Source organism: Orcinus orca, chromosome 2 (genome assembly GCF_937001465.1).
Source record: "Orcinus orca chromosome 2, mOrcOrc1.1, whole genome shotgun sequence".
Classification (NCBI taxonomy): domain Eukaryota; kingdom Metazoa; phylum Chordata; class Mammalia; order Artiodactyla; family Delphinidae; genus Orcinus; species Orcinus orca.
In genome coordinates, this window is record NC_064560.1 from 151401189 (window position 1) to 151421050 (window position 19862).

The 19862-nt window shown below is 45.0% G+C and overlaps 1 long non-coding RNA gene and 1 pseudogene across 2 annotated transcripts; one reads left to right on the plus strand and one right to left on the minus strand.

Moving 5' to 3' along the window:
• The first annotated feature begins 1337 nt into the window (after positions 1-1337).
• LOC101271355 (ferritin light chain-like) lies at positions 1338-2193 on the plus strand (annotated as a pseudogene).
• Positions 2194-3384: 1191 nt separating this feature from the next.
• Positions 3385-16681, minus strand: LOC117201398 (uncharacterized). 2 transcript variants are annotated; one of them, XR_007475702.1, is made up of 5 exons: positions 13503-16681; positions 11557-11640; positions 7952-11439; positions 6898-7752; positions 3385-4503 (listed from the first exon to the last, which is right to left on the minus strand). It is a non-coding gene; the product is annotated as an uncharacterized LOC117201398 (long non-coding RNA). The 2 variants fall into 2 exon arrangements; XR_004483416.2 differs by lacking the exon at positions 13503-16681 and having other exon boundaries at positions 11557-13069.
• Positions 16682-19862: the final 3181 nt, after the last annotated feature.

A 19862-nucleotide genomic window follows, 5' to 3' on the forward strand; every position in this document is an offset into this window, starting at 1 on the left:
CTCCTGTATCCCTAAAAGCACCAACAACTTTAAGAAAAATATGGCATCAAAAGAAAATCTCATATCTTGTGTTTCCATTCTTTTTACCTGTCACTCATTTAGTATTTCTGGGAAATAACACCCTTTCCCTCTGTTTTAGGCAGGATTAATCTAGGTTGTACCGTGGCAGCAAACAAGCCCCAAATCACAGAGGCTTATATCTTGATAATTGTTGAAGTGAAAGTAATGGGTAGAGCAGGTGCAACATCCTATTGTCTCTGCTTTCACATGTTTGAAATTTTCCATAATAAACATTTCTTATTTAATCTCCATGGCTTAAAACAACAAAAATTTGTTTCTTGCTCCTACTACACACCCATCATGGATCAGTCAGCTCTCTACTCCCACTTTGTCCTCGCTGAGAGGCACAGACTAGCGAGCTTCTGCTATCCAGGGTATTGCTGGTTACATGGCAGAGGAAAAGAACCGTGGGAGGAAAAGAACCATGGGGGAGTCATCTCATGGTGCTTAAGGCTTTTGCCCGGGAAGTGAAATATATCACGCTATCGACATTTCATTGATAAGGCAAGTCACACGGCCACACTTAACTTCAGTGGCTTAGGAAAATATGGCCCACCTATACACTCAGTAGAAGGAGACCTGGAAATACTTGGTGAACAGCACTAACGATTACCACAGCCCTGAAGACGTGAATCTAGGAATTAAAGGCCAAAAGGCACTCTGATACACCATAGTTTTTACCAATGGATTTCAACACCACTCTGCCAACCCTCGCCGCCCAAATGCTCGGCCTTCTCACTTGTGATAAACCACTCAAAATTATACCAAGACTGGGAGTTCCACAATGTCAGGGACAGTTTATCTGTCTTTACCTCTCCAACACAGAGCACCTGTTTTGTCTTTACCAGGTGCTATAAATTCAGATTTGCTGAACTGAAGAGACACTGGAGACAAGCAGTGTGAACAACCCGGCATTCCCTTACGGGACCTATTTCTCACCTTTGTTCTTACTTTTAATAAATTCTGTCTTAGGACATTCCCAGGCGGAGCAGGGAGGGGCTGCTGCTTTTCTAGGCCACTGGGTTATTGAGGTGATCCTAGGTGGCCAGTCTTTGTCGGCCAAGAGCCCTGAGCTTGAACGCACCAATGTCAATCCCGAGACCTCTTCAACCTCGGGATTACCCCACCCAAAAGCCCACATCTTATGGGTGAGGAAACGGAACCTCCGAGAAAGTAATGATTTCTATTTGCTGTAAGCGTCTATGGCCTGCAGTGTGCTCGGTGGTCCCACAGATCTGTCTCTTGCTTCAACAGTGTTTGGGTGGAACACACCCGTAGATGCCCCTTCTCCCAGCCCCTGGCCACCCTCCAACTTCTTTTCCAGTGGCAACCTTTGGAACCAACCAATTAGACATCCTCTGCCCACCTCCCCGGACCAGCCAACACCATTTTTTGAGCTTAGCTCCTTATTGCTGATCAACCATGAGCCCTGGGATTCATCAGAATTATTCCGCCAAGGTGGAGGCTGCCGTCAACCACCTGTTCAACACATATCTGTGGGCTTCCCACACCTACCTCTCCCTGGGCGTCTGTTTCGACAGCAACGATGTGGCTCTGGAGGGTCTGGGCCACTTCTTCCTAGAGTTGGCAGAGGACAAGCGCAGGGGCACTGAGCATCTGTTGAAGATGCCAAACCAGCTCAGAGGCTGTGCCCTCTTCCAGGATATGCAGAAGCTGTTCCAAAGATGAGTGGGGTAAAACCCAGACGTCATGGAAGCCACCATGGTCGTGGAGAAGAACCTGAACCCGGTCCTTTTGGATCTGCATGCCCTGGGTTCTGCCACGCAGACTCCCAGCTCTGACTTCCTGGAGAGCTGCAACCTAGATGAGCCGGTGAAACTCATCAAGAAGATGGGCGGCCACCTGACTGACCTCCGCCCCAGTTGGGGGCTGGGCGAGGAGCTCTTCAAAAGGCTCACCCTTAAGCACAACGAACTTGGAGCCTCCGGAGCCCAGCAGCCTTTGAGGAGCCCCTCTGCATCACCCTGGTGTCAGGGCTTCTGCCTGAGCCTCTCTCTGCAGCCACTGGGCAGCTTTTTAACCCAAGCCCTGGACCAAATGGAAACAATTAGAAAAAAAAGTCTACGACCTAAGTCCCTTCGCTTTAGCATTCTTCAAAATGCCTGTGGCTGAACTGACTTCGCAAGCCCAGTCTGGTGTTCTCTGTCTGCCATATTGTATCCAGCCATGCTGTAAATTGCCATGTGTTCAGCAAATGTAAAATTAACAGAAAGACAGAGAGTTGTTTGTATAGTGCAGGCAATTCTGCCTGCCATTCCACTCAATGAAGGGCTATGAATCTGCTGTTGCCGGTGGGTCTTGGTTCCCGCCTCCTTCTCATTGTGTAAGAACTAGTCAGGCTTTGTGTAGCTCTAGCACAGCCCTTAGACGCAGGCCAATCCTTTACCTGGGGCTCCACTGAAGAGACAAGATTCTGTCCCAACACTGGAGGGGAAGCTGGTCTTGTTGCACTTAGTGAGAAATAGTGTCATGGTCTCTACCATGGCAACTTCTGACTGGATTTCCAAGGGTCATCTGGATCATCCTCCCAGTCTTTAGAACCTGAGCCTGGGTGTGATGTGCTCTGCTGTGATCATTGCCAGCACAGGGTATGGGCTGCCAGGAAAGAACCCATTCGGAACAGCACATGTGTTCAATTACCCCTTGGTGAGCTCTCGCTGGAGCATCTTATGGGTAAGGGAGTGTGGAGAGAATGAAAACTTGAACAAACCTATACATCACTGGGCTATAAAAATCATTAAAATATTGACAGATTTAAAGGCTTAATGACCCAGCAAAGATGGGAAATACGCTTAAATGCAGATCTCAGTCATTAAAAATACATTTTGCATGCCACATTTACCTCCCATGAAAATGGGGGGAAAATACATTTCGGGTGAGATTGCCACCACTCCCCGAGAGGGTGGGTTAGAAAAGTGAGTGACAGTTCTCATTGAGTGCCCAATGAGGTGAAAGCTCTCAGGAGCTCGGGCGGTCTTTCTGCGGAGGCTGGTGGCTCTGTCACCATCAAAGCTGCAGCCAATTCACCACCCCAGAGACTCCTGAAGTGTGCAAGATGCAGGCAGCACTTTCCCAAGAGACATCAGCTCACAGGGAAAGATGCCAGAAAGGGTCTGGCTTGGCAGAAGCATCAGGATGTAAGGCAGCTGGAGAAATGTATATGGCAAGACATACTTAGCAACTGGAGCAACTTACCAGAGACACCAAATTAGTCTCCTTCCAAAGCATGTTTCTTTTTTCTTACCAGAACTTAGTTTCCATGTTAGTTTGCTAGGGCTACTGTAACAAAGTACCAGAGACTGGTGGCTTAAACAACAGAAATTTATTTTCTCACTATAATGGAGGCTAGAAGTCCAAGGCCAAGGTGCGGGCAGGGTTGGTTTCCTCTGAGGCCTCTCTCCTTGCCTTGCAGACAACCGCCTTCTCCCTGTGTCTTCACATCATCTTCCTCTGCCTGTCTGTGGCCAGATCTCTTTTTATAAGGACACTAGTTGTGTTGGACTAGGGCCCATCCTAAAGACCTCATTTTAACTTAATTACCTCTTTAAAGACCCGGTTTCCAAACTGGTTGGTCACATTCTAAGGAACTGGGGGTTAGGACTTCAACATATAAATTTAGGGGGACACAAGTCAAACCATAACAGTTGCTAAATGATTATAATACCTCCAAAAGGAGGCTTGGGTAACGGTTGTTTTGTTTTACAAAGAAAAGTACAAGTTCATAGCATATGGAGTGGCTTCTGCCTTTTTAAGTTATTTGATTCAGTGAAACTCCAACTCACAAGGACTCCCATCGGCAGGGACGTGAGGAGGAAATGGCCAGGCTGTTAGCCACGAACCAGTTTAGTGATCTTCAGCTAATAACACACCCCTCCCAAACCTCAATTTCCTCTTCTGTGAAACAAAGGAGTTAAGTGGGGAGCTGGATGTGGTGACTGGCACCCAACCCACTTCTTCGAGCTGTCCTGTGCGGTAGAGACAAGAAAGCAGAAAACTGCCCTTCTCAGATTCCTTTCCAGCTAGAGTTCTGGTTATGAATCACGTTCCCCCCAGTAAGATGCTGTGGTATGAGACTGGCGGACAAAAATGAAGGGAGACCGCCTTCCTGTTGCTGTTTCTACCGGCCTGGCCAATCAATCGAATGGAAAGGAGGTGTGGAGGCTGGAGTTAGCATTCCAGCATCCCATGCCCAGGCTGAGGGCACCAGAACAGTCGTGGGGATGGGGCCGCAGCAGGGGAGTACCCTAGGAGTCTCTCCCGAAGACATGCTGGCAAAATATGAAAAACGTGCACAGGTGTGTTCACTGCTGCACTCTTGTAACAGCAAAGGACTAGTTACAACCCTAGTGGCCATGAATAGGAAACTGGTTGAATAAACTACTACTAAATATATCCACACACATGATGGAACGTTCTGCAGCTCTGTAAAGGAAGAAAAAATATTTCCAAACACTGCTATGGAGTCATCTTCAGGACGTACAGTTGAACGAAAAAAGCAAAGTGGACAAAAAGGTATACTGTTTAGAAAGTGGGATGGGGTGGGTAGCTATGTATATTTAAAAGAGATCCTGGAAAAATAAAAAAACAAAAAAGAAGGAGTCCTAAAGACCTCCTTTAATGCTAAAAATAGCGTGACTAAGATGTCAGGTCCTGACCTCTGGTAGCAAAAGTAGAAACGAAAGGAGAGCGGCCTGGCCTGTTTCTCCCACCCAGTTCAGGTGAGAGGTGAGAAGGAAGCCTGCGGGAGGGAAACGAGCATTGGCTGAGAGTCTGTCATTTATAGCACCTGGGCCAGGCACTGCAAATATATTTTCTCCTTTAATCGTTTACAGTTTCACTTTGAGGTCGGTATTTTTATTACCCCCATTTTACAGATAAGGAAAGGAGAGCCAAGAGTCGTTAAGCAACTTGACCAAATTCATGAAGCAAGTAAAGTGCCAGAAATAGGGCTTTACACCCAGGCCTTCGGGATCCCAGCTATAGATCCCAGCTAAGATCTCTTGCTGGGTCCTGGATGGAGTTCTTAGGCTGTGGCCACAGGGAGGTAATGCTTCCCTAGGACCCCGGTTTCTGTCTCCTTCCTTCATGCCTTCCCAGAGACAGGCACCAGGCCTGGCTGCAAGGGAGGGTCCCGGGGAGGGAGGGAGTGCCTCTAAGCCACTGGCTTTCAATTTGATTGCATATGAAAATCACCTGAGGTGCTTTCAAAATTACTGCTGCTCGGGTCCTACTCTCAGAGATTCTGATTTAATATGTATGGGTTGCAGCCTAGGCATGGGGTTTTTAGAAGCTCTCCAGGTAATCCTAATGTGCAGCAAAGTTTGAGAACCAGGGCTCTGAGCTCTTGCTGTTTTCACGTGTAGTAAGGTCCAGAATCATTAGCATCACCTGGGTGTGTGTTAGAACTGAGAGCTCTCTGGTCCCACACCGGACCTACTGAATCAGAAACTTGTGGGGAGGGGGGAGTGAAGGGAAGCGGGGAGTGAAGGGAAGGGGGCCAGTGATCTGTATTTTCACAAGCCTTCCACTCAATTCTCTGTGCCCTAAAGCTGGAGAATCACCGCTCTTAGCAGCAAGCTAGAGACAGATCCTCAGGCGCCATGGTTTGCTTTGTCAACTGTCACACAATCGCTATGTTATTACCAAGTCAGATACATTTGATGGTCCCAGGCAATGAGACTGTCCGGGTTTTTCCCCCAAGACCAAAACTTCAAGCCATGTGAGAATGCTTTTCAATGAGATTTGGAATCAACTGGAACTCAGTGTAGCTTCTGAGCAGGGGAACAGCATTATCGAAATATGATGATGCTACTCAGCTACTGTGAACCAAAAGCTGCCAAAGGGAGTGTCAGCAGCTGAGGGAGAACATGGCCCTCAGGGACAGACAGACCAGGCTGGACGGCCGAGGTCACCCAGCACGTGGCAACCTCCCCGGCCAAGGCCTCTCCACTTGAATGCTGTATTAATTTCCTAGGGCTGCTGTAACAAATTAATAAACTTCATGACTTACAACAACAGACATCTATTCTTTCACTGCTCTGGAGGACAGGAGTCTGAAATCAAGGTATCGGCAGGGTTGGTTCCTCCTGGAAGGCTTGAGAGAGAATCTGTTCCATGCTTCTCTCCTGGCTTCTCATCACTGCGGGCAGCCCTTGGGTTCCTTGGTTTGTAGACAAATTGCTCCAACCTCTGCCTCTGTCTTCACATGACCTTCCCCTCTGGGTCTCGAGTTTTCCCTCTCCTTTCTCTTATAAGGACCATTACTGCATTTAGGGGCCGTCCTAAGTCCAGGATGATCTTCTCTCAAAATCCTTCACCTAGTCACATCTGCAAAGATTGTTTCCAAATAAGGTCGCACTCACAGGTGTGTGTGTGGGGTGGCTAGGTTGGGATTTGAATGTGTCTTTGGGGGGGCTGCAATTCAACCCACTACAAATGGGAAACAAATTCCGCTTTCTCACAGCAGCCTTCCCTAAGGCTGATTCTGAGCAGAGAGATTACCTGAGGAACCTCTGTTTCCCTCAGGGTAAACGTGGTGGGCCTGGAGTTCAGCACTACTGACTGTCTGCACAGAGTTCTCCATCAGACAGTTGCTTTCCTGCGAGCTCACCAAGGCCTTGTCGCAGAGCCGAGATCTCTCTGTGCTACTGTATAAAGGAGAAACTGAGGCTCAGGGACTTGCCGAGCTCCCAGAGCTAGGAAGGGGTGGTCCCCCAACTCTAACTACGCTGCCCCTTCTGTTGGCATCAGCTGCTGTCAGGAGTCGTGACTTAGCCCGATGGTCTTCAGCAAAGTGGGGGGCTGGGGATTTCTTACCTGAGACCAGTGGTGTAATCAAGATCCAGCCTTGGGACTTCGCTGGCGGTCCAGCAGTTAAGACTCTGCCCTTCCACTGTAGGGGGCGCAGGTTCGGTCCCTGTCCAGGAACTAAGATCCCACGTGCCCCGCGGTATGGCCAAAAAGTTAAAAAAAAAAAAAAAAAAGATTCAGCCTCGTGCCAGCCAGCTTATCACCAGAAGCTCCTGGCAGATGGTCTGGTCACTTCTTTCTCTCTCTCAGTTTCCCATGACCTCCTTCAATGCCAGTTCTACAAACACAGAGAGCCTTGTGCCTGTCAGGCCCTTGGCCTCTGGGAGGAACTCAGTAAATGTGAATAGAATGATTTTTTTGTCTGTTTTTGGCTCTAGCTCAGCAGGAAACCTGTTTGATATACATAGTCGAATAAAATACACCTATTTCCATGAACTTAACCATCCAGGGGACCCACAGACACACTCTGATGTACAGTGAAGCAGAAGCAGTGGGTTCTGACACCAGTCTCCCTGCTCTTGTCAACTCAAAAATGGATGAAAATCTCTAACCAAGCACCCAGGAGACTGGCGTGGGTGCTGTTAACTTCAGGTCTAATTTTCCATGGGTTCCACGTGGTCTGGTCAGGGATGTGTCAGCTTCATCCTTAGGGCCTTCATTCCTGAGCCCAGCAGTCTCAGGTTTGCTTGCTCACCTTAGCCACGGCTGCTGCAGCCTCTTCTAGGAATTCAGAGTCACATGCGGCCTGAACGACCCCGGCCTCTCCCAGCTCAGGCCTCCTGCCTTCCTGTCCTCCGTTGCCAGCTCTCAGCCCTTGGGTTTCCAGCCATCAGCATGACTATCCCACCATCACGTTGAACTCTGCAATTAAAAAATCAATCTATCTTCCCCTTCTGAATAGTTCCCCTTTCTAACTTTTTCCATCTGCTTAATGGCACCAACTGGAAAGCAGACGTCACTGCTCGGCCCTCTCCTCCCCTCTCTCCACTATGGTCAATCTCCTACCACAAGACAAGAGGTGGGTAGACAAGGAAGGGAACAAACATTTTTGAGCACTCACCACGATGAGATAGACCAGGGGCTGGATGCTAACTCATGGTTCTTCTCAATAATCCAGTGAGGTGGGGACGGTGTTACTGTTCTAATTTCACAGGTGAAAAACTGAGGTTCAGAACGATTTGGGGCCACGCAGCTGTGAGGTAGAGATCAGACCCAGCCCGTGCTCTTTGCACTCTGCAGTGATGCTCAGCCTGATTTATGCTTTCTTTGGTGACGCCCTAACTGCTGCTTCTCTCCTGCTTTTGCCAGCGCTGCCTAGTCCAGGCCTTTACCATCTCCTTCCTGAATAGCAGAAACAGCTTCCCAGCTATTCTCTGCAACTACTCTTTTCTGCAACAATCTGCCTGGGTCCAACGCTTTCTATTTCTTTCATGTCTCCCACAGTGCCTGGCCCAGGAGTGGATGTGGGGTAGACACTCAGCATATCTTGTAATAGAATGCTCTGGGCCTGGTGCAACAGGAAACTTATTTTCTAGCATCTAAATATGAGTTTTGATTAGGCTAGGCACCACCTGCTGGTACCCTGAGAGGTGCAGACTAGGTTAGTAATGCAGGTGACTTGTTACCATTCTTAGTAATGAAGGATGAGGATGGAACTTACACGGAACAGTATGGAGATTCCTTAAAAAACTGAAAATGGAGTTGCCGTATGATCCAGCAATCCCACTCCTGGGCATATATCCAGAGAAAAACTCTAATTTGAAAAGATACATGTACCCCAATGTTCACAGCAGCACTATTTACACTAGCCAAGACATGGAAGCAACCTAAATATCCATCAACAGATGAACGTATAAAGAAGGTGTGATATATAAATATACAATGGAATATTACTCAGCCGTAAAAAGGAATGAAATAATGCCATTTGCAGCAACATGGATGGACCTAGAGAGTATCATACTAAGTGAAGTAAGTCAGACAGAGAAAGACAAACATATGATATCATTTATATGTGGAATCTAAAAAAAATGATACAAATGAACTTATTTATGAAATAGAAATAGACTCACAGACATAGAACACAAACATGGTTATCAAAGGGAAAGGGGGGAGATAATTAGAAGTTTGTGATTAACATATAAACAATACTATATATAAAATAGATAAACAATAAGGATCTACTATATAGCACAGGAAACTGTATTCAATATCTTGTAATAACCTATAATGGAAAAGGATCTGGAAAAGAATATATATGTGTGTGTGTGTGTGTGTGTGTGTGTGTGTGTGTGTGTGTATGTGTGTGTATATATATATATATATATATATATATATATATACACTGAATCACTTTGCTGTACACCTGAAACTAACAAACATTGTAAATTAACTATACTTCAATTTAAAAAATGGTTAAAAAAAAAGATGTACATTTCAGAGAGGAATGGATTTTATAGAGATGAGTTCTATGTGCTTATCTGATGTAATCAGGAACGTGTACAAGCTTGCATCATATATATTCCCTTTACCAACCTGGGTGTAGACAGAAGAGTATGGTGTTAGGAGGTCCCAGTGAAATATGGTAAATATCCTGCACTAGTGACCACTTGCCAGTTACCAGACACGAAAACCACACCTGATCCTTCTTCTTTGCATGAGAGTGTCACTGCCGGGGTCCACCCTGCTGACCACTAAGCAATTAAAAATATTTTGATAAATGAGCCCATTCCATTTCCTATTACTATTCACCATCATCTGACTTACCTGTCATACCACACAGCAAAGCTGTATTTTATATGAAAGTCTAGTCAAGTAACAAGGGTGCTAGACCCAGCCTTTCAAATTCCTTCTCACTGAGAGCAAGTTGGTACAAACTTTTTGTAGGATAATTTGGAAACAGTGATTAAAATTTAAATACAAATATCCTTTGACCTAACAGTTCCACTCCTAGGATTCCCCCCCAACCCCAGCCCCATGGATAATAATGACAACAAAACCAAGCCAAAACAAAAATACACCCGTGTGTATAAACATTTCTTTCAGCATTATTTGTAAGAGCATAGAATTAGATGCAATTACAATGTTCTTTAATAGATGATGGTTAAATAAATTCTGATACATCCAAAAATGAAATTTTATGACGTCATGAGAAAGAATGAGGTAAATTTTTAAGTGATAATATTGAATAAGGAATGTGCTACGAGACACGTTAAGTGTAAAAGGTGCAGAGGAGTGGGTATAGAGCGTATAGCAGGTGTAGTATGTAGTATGCCTCCTTGTGCGTAAAAAGGATATCAAAGCATTCACTTATTCAAATTAAATTACTGGTAAGTGCCTCTTTCTCCATGCATTTACTTCTATTGAGTTTATTATAGATTTCTGAAGACTTATCATGTAACTTACCTTGTTCTAAGAAGCCCTAGTGCCATCATCTCTGAATCAAAATGACGAGAAAGGAGATTAAGATCTAGGTGTCTCCTTATACCCCCAGGGAAAAAATGGAATAGATTGGGTCTCATCGCATCTCTTCATTAGCCTCCTCACTGAAATATCCTGCTCCTTTTAAGCTGGTATTGGTGGGTTCTTGGGGATGGGTTCATGTAAAGTGTCCTTTTGAAAAATCTATACTACTGAGCCTGGTACTGGTCTCTTAAGCCATTTGTGGAAATGAAAAGCAGAGCTGGGTTCTGATTTTCATCCAGCAGTGTAAAGTAAGGGGTGAATACTGGAGATTATATATAAAAAAAATCCCCACCTATGTTTCCAGGGAATTTCCAGACCAACAGTATGGTGGAGGCAGCTGGATGAGAGCATTAGGGACCACAGGATTCAGCTCCATACATTTAACCTTGGAATAGTAATGTGATGAAAACTATATGCTCATAAGGAATGTCAAAATAGTTCCTGGTGTCTTGGGTTTGGTACTTTAACTCTCTCAAGGCAGTAGAATATAGTGGGTAAGAGCAAGGCTCTGCAGCCAGATTCCAAGGTTTGGAACTGGTGATGCCATTTATTAGCTACTTGACCTTGAATAAGTTACTCTCTGGTCTTAGTTTTCTAATCTATAAAATGGGCATAATTCTAGCACCTATTGCCTAAGGTTTTCATGATGATTAAAAAAGTAAACACAGGCAAAATACATACCAAGTACTTAACCAATGTTACTACATCCTTAAAAGCTAATCTATTTCAGAAAAAATCATATTTCTGCACAGTAAGCATTAAAACCTTCAAACTCCTCGCTGCCCGGTCCCCTATCCAAGCTCCCCGAGGCCATGAACTAAAATAACAGACTTGATCTTTGTCTCCTAAATTCAACAGAGCAGTTATTCCTAAGCAGTGTTGTCTACTGCAATGCAAATTAATGTAAATTATTCACTTTATCTCAAAATCATCTTAGAATCCCACAGTCATTAATTTCAAACCCAGACTTGCCTTTGTACATAATTATTAGTTCTTCTCTCAGGAGTCGGGACTGTAGCGCTTTCATTCATTTACAAAATGTTTAGGTGCCCGCCTTGGTGGTGGTGGTGATAGCAGTGGTGGTGTCTGAAAGAGTCCAACAGAGCACTTGAGTCGATGTGTTAGAAATTCCCATTTGCTGCTGCAGAAAAGAGATACCATCTCAATGGAGTTTCTAGGCTGAGTGTGTGGAAGTTTCCCTACCTTGGTGGCAGGACTGGGGGATCCAGAAAAGGAGGTGGGATCCTGAGCAAGCCCTCACCTGTCTGGACCTGAGTTTCATCATCTCTAAAACAAAGAGATTGAATTAAATAGTGTAGTGGTTCTTTCCAGTCCAAAGACCCTACGTAGATATGAACTCTGCCTTAGGAATCTGGGCTCTTTTTTTTTAAACTATACTAAAATACTCCCCTCTGACCCCCAAATTGCCACCACACACCTAAATACACAAACACGGTGAAATAATAATGAAAGCTCCCATGTATTGAGTGCTAAGTGCCAAGTGCTTTATATACATCATTACACGACAGCTCACAATAAACTTCTGAGGTAGCTATTAAGTTTTCAGAAACCCAGAGAGGCCACGGTGAAGGCCAAAGTGGGAGCCTAGATTCTTCTCTGTAAAAGAGGAACCTGAGCTGGATGACTGAGGCCCCTTCCAGCTCTAGACCATTCTATATGTCTAGATTCATTGCATTCTCAAGCCTTCCAAGTTAGCCACACTTGAGGTGGTAGTCCTAGGACTGGGCAATTCCTGTGGGGCTCTTCCTGAGGTACAAAGTGTGAAACGGCACCATCACCCTTGGATTTCTACTTTTCGAGCCTGTTTTGTGTAGGCCGTGCTGGTTTTACGAAGCAGCACAAAAGGAGATCTCCTAGGGCCCTTGAGAGCCTCTACGGCGGACAGAGATGCTGTACATTTGATTCCAAACCGCCTCCCTTCCTCTCAAAAACTCAGCCCCCTCCAGTTTCACTCAGGAGAGAGATTCCGCTGACTTCTCCTCCTGTGGGTTTTCAGCTTGTGTCAGGCCGCTGGGCAAGGCTGAACCAGAGCTCAGAGTGATGTGACCTCACTTTCGGTGTCTGGTTTCAAAGCACATAATTTAAGTCTCTGATTCTACTGCAGCTGTACGTTTTCTGAGCCTTTATCTTCCATCCCTGCCTTAAGCATTTCGGTCTACCCAGCTAAGCTCCCTCTCTCTCCCTCACATACATATTCTCATTCATTCTTGATCTCTTTGAAAATATTTCATAGTGGAAAATAAACACATCAAAATTAAGATGGTTCCCTGTGACAAGAAAGCATACACAGAAGTGAAACCAGAGTTCTTAAAACCTCAGTCGTTAAGAAATGTCTTTGGAACCATCCTCCTCTTTACAGGGCTGAGAGCTACAATAAATAGAACTCATCAGAGACTCAGACATACTCAGAATGAGAAACGCACACATTATTACGAGCAGCTGCATTCGTCTGAGTTCTTGGAGGGGTGTGGGGGAAGACTGCATTCATTCACTGCTCTGGAAAAGCTTGATGCCATCAGCACCCAAAGGAGCAAGTTCCCAGTGCCGAGTGTGGTACCCACCAGACAGGAGCATCCACAACAGCGGGTCTAGCCTCTCCAGGGAGCTGGGGGCACTGGGCCTCCTTACCCCACAGCTGGGGCAGCAAGGGGCCGGACACAACCTGTCAGAGGTGGGCGGGGCCCTGTGGGAGGACTTCCTGAGCAGCTCCCCACCCTGCCCGTTTCCCCCTCCTCCCCCCACTCCCCCCCCCAAATCCTCCAAAGAAAAGAGTTAAGAGCCCAAAGTCTGTGGCCTGCCCTGGGGGTTGGAGAGGGGCAGGGCCCAACCAGGCACCTGCGGTCCCTTCGTCAGCCCCTCAGGGACTAAAATCCTGCCATCTGCGAAAGGAAGGCACTACTTTATTTCCAGTTGGGCCATTCCCTGGGTGGGGCTTTCCTTTTGGATGGTTTTTTAGCAAAGAGAAATACAGAACACCCAGCTAAATTTGAATTTCAGATAACAAATATGTTTTTGCATACATATGTCCCCAGTACTGCAAGGGGCATGCTTATACTAAAACATTTTTTTGTTATTTATCTGAAATTCAAATAGAACTGGGTGCCCTGTATTTTATCTGGCAACCATACCCCTTTACAGTCTTCACAGGGAGTGTTTTTTCTTGCTATGTGCTCTCAAGCAGGTATTTGTTCAGTTCTGAGTCTCCTGGGATTCCTGATGAAAAAGCAGAAACTTCAGGCCACATCTACTGAATAAAATTTCCAGGGGTAAGACCCAGAAATATACATTTTATCGAGTTGTTATCTAGGTGATTCTGATGCACATTTGTACTAGTTTATCACTTCCACACAAATCTCCCTAAAACACAGAGGCTGAAAACAACCAACATTGATTATCTCACAGTTCATATGGGTCAGGAATTTGGGATTGATTTAGCTTTGTGATTCTGGCTAAGCGTCTCTCGTGATGCTGAAATCAAGGTGTTGGTTCAGGCTGCAAACATCTCTAGACTGCACTGGTGCTGGAGAATCTGCTGCCAAGCTCAGGTCCTTTCTGGCTATTAGCTGGAAACCTCAGTTCTTCACCACATGGGCTGCTGGCTTTTCCCAGAGCTAGGGGTGAGAGAGAGAGAGAGAGACAGACAGACAGACAGACACACACACACACAGACTCCGCAAGACAAATCCAAATCCACAGTAAACTCAAGGGAAGAGAATTACACAAGATCATCCACACCAAGATGCAGGAATCACTGGGGACCGTCTTAGAGGCTGTCTACCAACATATTCAAGTTTGAGAATTACTATTACAAATTAGTCCTCAACAAACTGTAACCAAAACCACATTTTAAAAATGGGAGCCAATGTCTTTCTTTACTTACTTTTTCCCTGTTTCCATCCCTCCTCCCCATACACCCCTTGGGATCTGAGACAACAAGGAAGAAAAAATGAGGGAGAAAAAGTGGTCAAAATGACGATCTTCGGAGAACAGCAAAATGTTAAATTTTAAAATGCTTGCAAATATTGAGTAGGAGGAAATGATATGCCAATCCCATGCATATATAGCTGTGTCCTCCTAAAACATCTTAGCACTCATTGTGACTCTTGAAGAATCTCCTATGAGGACTTCTGGAGACATAATATGTAAGGTGACCAGTTGTCCCAATTTGCCCAGGACTGTCCCATGTCCTGGAAAACGCTTCAGTCTCAGGCAAATTGAGATGGTTGTTCATCTTCTTAACGTGGTGCCAACAAGAAAGCACATCAATCACTCTGCCCCTGTCTACAGACTGAGTGGATCCACCTTGTGATGAAGTGGAGTGTAGGCTTTGAGCTAGAAGCCCACTAATGTGTGCCCTCAGCTGTGGCCTTAAGCTATCTCACCTAGAAGACAGGCCCCATAAATCTGCTTTAGTGACGCTTAAGTATAACGATGCCCATGGAAGTGCCTTGTAAACCGAAAGGTGCTGCATAGATGCTCTTTACTGCTCTTTTGAAGAGAAGACCTTGATCCTAGCATGAAAGGTGGGACGAGAAACGTCACCCCTTTACACTCTTGCAACTAAATGTGACATTTTCTCTTTCAATTAGATGGATGTACTGACCTCCAGAAAAGGTGAACACAGCCCACAAAAGCCACAGGACACACCTTTAATCTTCATTTTAATTTGCTGTTTAATCCCCAGAATGATTTACACAGTTCCCTCCAGAAAATGCTACACTACCAAAAAGGACAGTTGTCTCTATTGTATCCTCAATGACAAGTTTCCCAGAAAATCTGTGTGAAGTCTTGATAGAAAAGACATGATTCATTTTTCACAGCTCCAAGGGTGTGATTCCCTTCTCTTGGGATAAAACCTGTCACCAGTGGCGCTCCTTCCCTCACCCTCCTCCACTTCCATTCCTCCAGACTTGGGAGACTTTTTTTGCTGGTGAGAAAGGCAGTAGCCTGTAAATTGTGTTGAAGTGTTCATTCCTTCTCTTTTTTTCTTCTGCCTTTACCAGTTCTGGGCAGGCCTGCACATTTATATGATGCCAAGTCTCAAAATCAAAATAGGCAATGCCATTTTGAACTGACTCTAGTTTTCTTTGAGGTGGGCCAGTTAGAAAGAATGGCCATGATTTGTGTTTTGTCCACTGTTCTCCTCCACCCACCCCTGTACCCTGGCTGTGCATCCCAGGCACCCAACAAAGAAGCTGGACTGATTATGATGCAGAAGAAAGCCCATCTGGTCTGGTCTCTTTCCTGCCACTTTGCAGCCATATAACCTAGAACCTCTGTGAGTCTCAAGGGGAAGAATGATATCTGGCCTTCCTGCAGTATGGGGTAGTTTGCAACGATCAAATCAGATTAATGTAAATGAAAGATGTTTGAAAATCTTAAGAGTGCCATATAAACATAAGGTGTTTAGTTTTTATTAGAGTCCTTCCTTCGACATGCTTCAGGTATCTGGCCAGCTGAGTATTCCTACAGTATTATAATTTGCATTAATAGATGAGAATTTCTACTTACTGACCTTAGCAAGCTTACCTAATTTTAACACTGCCACAAAGCTGTTGCCTTACGGTTTCTGTTTTATAGATTTAACGCTTAAGAGGCTGATTTTTTTTTTTTTTTTTTTTGGCCACGTTGGGTCTTCATTGCTGCACGCGGGCTTTCTCTAGTTGAGGTGAGCGGGGGCTACTCTTCGTTACAGCGTGCAGGCTTCTCATTGCGGTGGCTTCTCTTGCTGCGGAGCATGGACTCCAGGCACGCAGGCTTCGGTAGTTGCAGTGTGTGGGCTCACTAGTTGTGGTGCATGGGCTCTACAGTGTGCAGGCTTCAGTAGTTGTAGCGCGCGGGCTCAGTAGTTGTGGCATATGGGCTTAGTTGCTCCATGGCATGTGGGATCGAACCTGTGCCCCTGCAATGGCAGGTGGATTCTTAACCACTGCACAACTAGGGAAGTCCCAAGAGCCTGATTTTTGCCCTGCACTTCAGACCAGTCTCCAAGGTGTGTCCTTTCCTTGATATTCAAGATGGTGATACTTCAGTTTATGAAGTATTTAGCTTTTCATTTTATACCATCTCTACATATAGACTATTTTAAAAATCTATTTTTGAAGTCATCAGTTCTACTGCAATAAAATTATTTTTTTTAAATGAGCAATGCTTAAGCAAACCTTAATCAAGTACCATAATTAAATAAGGGATTATAAACACATTTTCCCCCTGGTTCATTAAGTTGCAATACAAGCTTATAGTTAATATATAATTAAAACATTTACAGCCATATCAAAAGAAATGACAAAAGAAAAAAAAATGTTCACCTACAACCCTACTAGCCTGATACAACAAGTGAATAGTCTGAAAATGAAACTAAGTAAATTGTTTCACTACAGCATTTTTCTTCTGAAGGAGAAAGGATGGGAGAGTCAGGCTCAAAGACTCAACCTTATTCAGGGCATTTGGCGAGTACTTACATAGGGTAAGCGCCATGCATAAGCTCTCTCAGAAAAATCCTTGCTTTTTCTGGGCAAAGACATTGTGAGGGTTAATTTTATGTGTCAACTTGGCTGGGCCACGGTGCCCAGATATTTGTTCAAACATTATTCTGGATGTTTCTGTGAGGGTGTTTTTGGATGAGATTAACATTTAAATTGGTGGCCTTTCAGAAAAAAAGATTCCCCTCCCTAATATGGGTGGGCTTCACCAATCAGCTGAAGGCCTAAAGAGAACAAAAGATTTGGGGGGGCTCCCAACTGAGTCCCTCAACTTCTCTCAGCCTTGATTTCCTCATCTGAAAAACTGAAAGCACTTTGTAAACTATATAATACTATATAATGTCTGGTGTTATATTTATCATATTTCCTAAACTCACAGTAGTAGCTAACAATTGAGAACATCATATGTGCCAGGCTCTGTGTCAAGCACATATATGATTTCATTTACTCCATCCAACAACCCACATGGTGGATAGCAGTATTGATCCCACTTTACAAATGAAGAAACTGAGGCATGAAGAAGTTAAGCCACTTGCCTTAGGTCACACAGGTGGGACGCAGCAGAGCTGGGACTTGTACCTAGATCTATCAGAATTTAGGGAATGTTCTCCCTAATGATTAGCTCTGTGACCAGGGGGAGTTATTTACCTGCTTTAAGTTCTGACATTCTTGTATGTACCATGGGATACCTGTCCATCTCCTCATCCTGGTGTGAGAATTCAGGGAATCACATTTGGGGAGGCATCCAGCACAGTGTCTGGCGTGCGCTCACAGTGCAACAAGAATTTCCACTCTAGACCCCCAGGTCCCGCACTGCCAGCCCCTGTGCACAGAGGACAGTTGGATCATACAGGCAGGGAAGCAGCCAGATTTGCTGGAAATCAATGACCAATCTGCCACATTTATCAAATTCTAGTTTTAAAAATGTTCTTCTGGGCTTCCCTGGTGGCGCAGTGGTTGAGAATCTGCCTGCCAATGCAGGGGACACGGGTTCGAGCCCTGGCCTGGGAAGGTCCCACATGCTGCGGAGCAACTAGCCCCGTGAGCCACAATTACTGAGCCTGCGCATCTGGAGCCTGTGCTCCGCAACAGGAGAGGCCGCGATAGTGAGAGGCCCGCGCACCGCGATGAAGAGTGGACCCCGCTCGCCGCAACTAGAGAAAGCCCTCGCACAGAAACGAAGGCCCAACACAGCCATAAATAAATAAATTAATTAATTTAAAAAAAAGTTCTTCCTGAAAAGAGTCAGTGAATTTGAACAAATTCTTTGCTTTTTATGTTAAGACTTTTAATATGTTACATGAATATCTTCTTCTTGAATATATTTATGAGAAATCTAATTCACACTATAACTCAAACCTTTTTGGCAAATCAAACATTCCTTAAAATACTAATGAAATACATCTCATATTTTAAAATATAAGATTATTATGTTAGTTTGCTAGGGCTGCCATAACAAAGTAGCAGAGACGGGGTGGCTAAAACAATAGAAATTTATTTTCTCACAGTAATGGAGGCTAGAAGTCCAAGATCAAGGTGCCAGCAGGGTTGGTTTCTTCTGAGATCTCTCTCCTTGGCTTGCAGACAGCCGCTTTCTCCCTGTGTCTTCACATCATCTTCCCTCTTTGTCTGTGTCTTAATCTCCTCTTCTTATAAGGACACCAGTCATATTTGGTTAGGGTCCACCCTAATGGCTTCATTTCAACATAATTACCTCTTTAAAGGCTCTATCTCCAAATACAGTCACATTCTGAGGTTCTAGGTGTTAGGACCTCAACATATGAATTTTGGAGGTACACAATTCAGCCCAAAACAAATATATATTTATTAACTATATTCACATTAAAAACAAATTCCTATTTATTGGACATCCTCAGAATCACTGACTATGCATAAAGAATATATTTATATTCACAGACTATATTTGAGAAAAATATATGCATGAATATATTCATACAGAGAGACTCTTTGAAACAAGCTTTCAGTACACTGGTTTATTTTGGTACATTTGACAAGCTGGCCATATGGTGAAATGATATTTTATTCAGTAGTCTCTCTGAGAATTAACAATTGGGCATATTGATCCAGAGCTGATATAAAGCCTGTATGAACCACAATCTACTGGGACCTCCCCACCCCCGAGAGTATCACACTGTTACCTGAAAGAGAAAAGCACCCAAAGCCATGATCACCTCCTGAAACAAGGGCAGCAGGTGGTTGACAGGAGGCCAGGAAGGGGTGTTCTGTGGGAGGAAGGAGTGGGGGGAGCTCCAAACCCGGGGAAGGTCAGTTCAGCAGAGTGCTCCCCTGGGAGCCTCCAGATCCTGGTACATGGGATGGGCTGGGGGAGCGAGAGAAGGGTGACCCTAGAGTTAACTCCTGTTTCTCAACTTTTCATTTGTTTCTCCCTTTTCCCCAGATCTCCCCCAATCGGGCCACAAGGGCAGTTCTGTGCCACCGATGCCACTTCCAAGTCACCCCAGTAATGGATCCTTTCGCAGCTTAAGCTCCTTAATGTGGAGGCCCAAGTCCCCTCTTTCATTCAGTTAACAGTAAAAACCCAGGACATTAGTGGTGAACCTCTTTCCCCCCACACCCATGTCCAAATTTAGCTACATCTTCCCTCCTCCCTCCTTCCCTTCTCTTCCTTCCTTCCTTCCATTAGTCTTTTTGAAGAGTTGACCCTCTTCTTTCCAGAATCAGTTTACCTGCCTGTGGGCTCCTCCACTTGCCCCCCGCCCCCTCAAGCCCCCCTTTATCTTCAGCCACAATCTCTCCTCTCTCATCCTTTTGTACAAGCCTTCTTTCAACCCTGACTCTCCCCTCATTCCCACCAAACTCTATGAAGTAAGCTACTGCTTTCACTTTCTCCACTGTCACTTTTATTCATATCTCATTTTTGTATTCCCTCCAGGACCTACCCCAAGCATCACAGGCGCTCAAGAAAAGATAGTTGGGTTAATGGAATATTCTTCGAGTGAAATGTGCAAGGACCATGAAGGGCGT